Source organism: Mus caroli, unplaced genomic scaffold, assembly GCF_978045245.1.
Source record: "Mus caroli unplaced genomic scaffold, Mus_caroli_1 scaffold_3, whole genome shotgun sequence".
In the NCBI taxonomy this organism is placed as follows: domain Eukaryota; kingdom Metazoa; phylum Chordata; class Mammalia; order Rodentia; family Muridae; genus Mus; species Mus caroli.
Genome location: NW_028227258.1, coordinates 16868614 through 16873856, shown reverse-complemented (window position 1 = coordinate 16873856; position 5243 = coordinate 16868614). Strand labels below are relative to the sequence as shown.

The 5243-nt window shown below is 42.5% G+C and overlaps 1 long non-coding RNA gene across 1 annotated transcript; it reads right to left on the bottom strand.

Moving 5' to 3' along the window:
* Positions 1-3597: 3597 nt before the first annotated feature.
* Positions 3598-5016, bottom strand: LOC147005433 (uncharacterized). Its single transcript, XR_015046594.1, has 3 exons — positions 4786-5016; positions 4233-4406; positions 3598-4113 (listed from the first exon to the last, which is right to left on the bottom strand). It is a non-coding gene; the product is annotated as an uncharacterized LOC147005433 (long non-coding RNA).
* Positions 5017-5243: the final 227 nt, after the last annotated feature.

Below are 5243 nucleotides of genomic sequence, written 5' to 3'. Positions count from 1 at the left end.
GGATGTGCATTTTAAAACGGGAGTCTAGATTCCCTCACTTTTAATCTCAAACAAATGTTAAAAGATTTATTTTTATAATAATCCTGGAACGGGAGCTAAGTAAGCCTCCCTGAACACAGCTTGCCAAGTGGTGGATGTTAGCACTATATATCCATGCTGGATGCTCAATCTGCAGTTGCTTGTCGTCCCTTACTGTTTCTACTGCTGATGTACAGAAGCGTACAAACACACCAGGGCTCGTCAACGGTTGCAATTTGTTGGCACTGACTCTGGGGAAGGAATACTGCAAGGGAAAACATTAAAGTCCCCTTTTCTTTGCAAGCAACGGGTAGATATGATGGGAGAAATAAAGGCAGATAAATGAAGAAAAGGAGATATGTGTTCCAGGAGACAAGAAAATGTACAGAAATAAACTTCAAAGACCTCAAGGTACCATCAACATGAAAATGCTTGAAAAGTATATGAAGAATTAAACATAAATGCGTTGAGCATCCCAAAATGAGCAATTTCTCCTTTCCCATCCAGCAGAAAGAGAGGGCTCTGGAGAGCAGGTACCAGTGTGAGGCTGGTGCAGCAAGGAGTTCTCAGTCATAGTCAGTGGCCAGCTTCAAAGATGATGCCATGATGTCTGTAGCTAGACGGGCTTCCACTTGAGCAGAGGGTTTCCCTGGACTGTGGGAGGAGTCTTTGCTCATCGGCCATCTTGGCTACAATGCAAAGCGGCATGTGTTCCACACGTTCCTCGACCAGACTCTTTTGTCATTGTTAAGGCTAAGTGAAAGTCTTCATTTCTGTCCAAATAATACTTTTAGTAAACCCATAATGCTTGTAATATAGTAACCAATGTTGTATGATTCCTCCCCACTCCCAAGGAGAAAGAAAGAATAACAAAATAATTTTGAAGTCTAGCTCAGTGAGAGAATGAGTTTCTTGGGTTACTTACTGGTTTATGGGTGAGGGATTGCGGACAGTAGGATAGGTGACTCAAAAGCAGCTGCATCATGGGAAAGTCTACTGTAGAGGGCGGGATGGGCTAACTGAAACCGTATTCCTGAAGCTCCCCACCCAACTTTCTGGCAGCTGCACCCAAGAATCTCCTCAGCAATTGTTTTCTGCCTTAAAATCCTTTGGGAAAAACCTTGTAGGTTTTGGGAGTCTCCAGAGCCTTGTGAGTTGTCAGCTTCCTGAAGCTCAGAAATCTTCATTCGCCTGCCAGGAGTAAATGTTTCCATTAGGAATGGGGCTGAAACACAGGCAAACACAATTCAGTGAAAAGGATAATTCAATTAAAGATGTCACTGGGTTCAAATCCTGGGCTCTGCAGTTGGGTTGCCTATCACGGTATTCAAACGCCAGTGTATTAGAATGGAAGTTATATAGAAGGAAATGCTTCATGTTTAGCCAAACAATGTGGTTGTATTACATTGGGTAGAGCCAAAGAAAGTAGAGATTAGTTGGTCTGGTTTTGAACATCCTATCAAGTTAGTAGAGGCAAAGATGGACGGACAGAATCCCACTGACTGGCAAGCACATGCCTCCTTAATCTCCATTCTGCCATGACGAATTCTTCTAGTATAGTCTCCCTGGAGAAAAATGACTTGGTGATATACTTACTCTGAGTGAAAACTGTATGTTGTGTAGTATAGGGAAGGAAATCGGGTGTGATTTCTACATATATTTCAAACATTGAGTATTAACCTGGTGTACCCATTAGATAATAATATATCTGAAAATGTCAGATTCAACTTGGGGGATCAACTATGCTCACATAATAAAACAATTTCAAATAAAATTAGTAAAGCATTTTTAAGGACATGGTAGAAAAAAACCACTTCCTAAGAGTCCGAAGAAATAGTGATAGTAGTCAGAACGGCCTCTCTGTCCTGCTGTCACTCTGTGGCCTCAGTCTTCAGCCTCTCTGTTCAATGGTGTTATTCCTGCCTCTTTGACAGATTTCTTCTTGACTGAGGCTTTTTCTTCCTTCACTCATCTGACTGGGACCAGAACCATTCTCTTCTTTGCAAGACACTAAGGGGCATGGCCCCAAAATTCTAACCATAGCCCTTAGCTATGAATTAAATGGAAATACGTGGGTAGCTTTTGCAGGACTTGAAGCTTGTAATAAATGCCACGGATGTTATATAAGACAACTTATAAACTACATTGAAAAGAACTGTTTTGACCATCGTGAAAGAGAGAATGGGGAGTGGGGAGGGATTTCTCCAATGATGACATAAGAGCCGGGGACTGGCCATTTCAGTAGCAACACTAAACACACTGAACTGAGGCGGGGGAGGGGAGGAGCAGTGCATCAGGTCAGATGTGTCTGTGTGCATTTACTTAGTCTTCTCCTAGAGGATTGGAAAAGACAAAAGAGACTCAAACCAGCATACAGTTAGTGGACTCCTGTGTGCCCCTGGGTGACCTGTCTTCTGAGTTTCCTGAACTATGTGTTTTTCCTAACCAAAAAATAAGAAGGGTCGAAGTCACTTGGATTGTAGAAGCCTTTGAAATGTAACATGTGCAGGCAGACATAACAATGGCCAGCATGGTGTGCTGTACCAAACAGGTTTCCCACAGGTGTGCCTTTTGGTGTGTGTCACATGTATGTGACATGCATGTATCTATGTGATTGAACATGTGAAGATCAGAGGATAAGAGGGCAGTGTTCACCTGCCAATCCTCATCTCTCTACACTGTTTGAAACAAGAGTTTCAAACAAGCTGTACTGTGGGCTCCTGGAGATTTTCTTGTCTCCACCTCCCAGTTATTACGAGTCTGCTGGGATTGCAAACACTGGCGTGCTATTGCATCCAGCTTTTGTGTGTGTCCTGGGGGGGTCTGAACTCAGGTCCCAAGGCTTGTGCAATGAGCATCTTTACCCATGACCATCTCTTATCTCTGAGTTTTCTACTTTTCAGTAAGTGTTCAGTAAATGAACATAGTATCACTGAAATGTTGTCAAAGGTTATATTTAATTCCTGAGATAGGCTCAAAATAATGATGTTTTCCTCTCATACAGAGGTCTAAGATAAGAATTAAAAAAAAAAACAAATTAAGGAGAAAGAAGTAAATGAGACATTACTTCTCTAAACTTGTTTTATTGTCTGTCAGGCAAATATCTCCAGGAGATGGACTGAAAGGGAAAAGACTTTTTGCAGTGAGCATCTGAGCCACAGCAGATTTGTGGGTATTATTGGCTGTTTCAGACATCAAAAGCAAACCGTGTAAAAGATGATGGAGGTGCTCACACAGGAATGGTGAATGGAAATGAGCAAGTAGAAGTTCATGCTCAATAAAAACACAAAATGATAATCAGAATAAATGAGACTATCAGTGCACAAGTAGACGAAAATCAGCTAGGAACATCTGTTCAGGTGAGGCTGAAATTAACAGAATAATCAGGCTCTTATCGTGTGCATTTGGAAAGATGTCTGTGAAACATCCGAAGGGTAGCAGCTCATGTTTGCCCAAGTGGAATAATCACATACCACCTTTGTATTTCCATTCAATAAAATTGGGCTGTGTGATAGTGGCTGTTATATTTTCCAAGAAACAGAGGCTTGTAGCAAAATGCAGTCAAATGTGTGGGAAAGATTGAAAAATTTTAATGGTGAAATAAACATTGCCAGAGAAACATGCAGGAGTTAGAGCAGACATGTAAAAACTGGTCTATTTTAGCCTCCTGGTGAATGGATATGACAATGGAAACATTTTTAGAGAAATAACACACAAGTGAAATACATTGTCTTCTCGTTCTAGAAAAGATAGACTACACACTCATCTCCTCACTCTTCTTGCTAGATCCTGTTAAAAACAGAAACTACTTTCAAGTTCAGTCTTGTAGTTCTAAGCCAACTAGAGTCACATGGTGAGACCTTGCCTCAAAACATTAAACAAAGAAACTGCAACCCTCCTAACTGCTTCCGCCTCCCAACTCTAAATATTACATGCAAAAGACACCAAGGAGAACACAGAAGACAGCGTGGAAGCCAGTGAGGTAGCAATCTCTGGGTATAAGCGACATGTTAGTGACCGACGAAGCTGACGCACAAACAGACTATCTCAAGAAAAGTCTTGTGTCCTTGGCTGAAGGCCCAGGTTAATGTTCTCCTAGGAACAGAAAAAGCATTCAATAAGGTTCCCTCACCATCACAGAAAAGATGGTACTCTTACCTCTATCTGTGTCAGCATGGGCTGATGGGGGCGGGGGGCTGAGACTCTGTTCTCACCTGGAGAAAACAAGAAATGTCTCCTTTCCTTTGCTGGGCTGTGTCGCAGAGGCCAAGTGGAGTCTAGGGCTTTTCAGTCTAGGTCAGCAGCTCTGTGTCTTCACTGTGGTGTGGGTGGGGCCTTGTTGAGACACAGTATAGGTAAAGCAGAAGTCTCTCCCCCAAGCCGACATGCTGGAGATATAAATGAGACACACAGTCAAATAAGACAGTATGAAACCCTTACTCAGAGTGCAATATGAGAAATCATTTGTCCTATGGAGAACCAGGAAGAACTCAACTTGCCCATTGAAAGGGGATGAGCAGAAGATAGTGGCAGAATGGAATAGTGATGGGAATCAACTGACAAGGGTTTTGAAGGATCAATAATAATCATCTCACATACTTAAAAGGGGTGAGGGAGAGAAAGATCTAAAAAACCAAAGGTCAGTGCTGGAACTGAGAATTGAAGCCACCAAAATTAAATGCTGGAATGAAAAATCCAATGATTTTGTGAACATGAAAGTAGAACCGAGTCAGAGACAGCCTCCGCTCCAATTGGTAGGGGACTCACATGAAGACAAAGCTGCTACATACATATAGGGGCCTTCTGTGTGCTCTTTGGTTGGTGGTTCAGTCTCTGTGATCCCCGTGGCCCAGGTGAGTTGACCCTGTAAGTCTTCTTATGGTGTCCTTAACCTCTTCAACTGGTCCAATTCTGCCTCTGACTCTTCTCCACGACTCTCAAGCACTGTGGCCTGATGTTTGCCTGTGGCTTTCTACATCTCTTTCCATCCACTGCTGAATGAAGCTCCTCAGGAGATACTTATGCTAGGTTCCTGTCTGCAAGCATAGCAGCGTATCATTAATGGTGTCAGAGATTGACTGATGTGATGTGTCTCAAGTTGGACCATTCGTTGGTTGGCTGTTTTCTCAACCTCTGCTCCATTTTGATTCCTGTGCATCTTGTGGGCAGAGCAAATTTTGGGTTGAAGGTTTTTTAGGGGTGTCAATGTCTTCTTCCCTCTACTG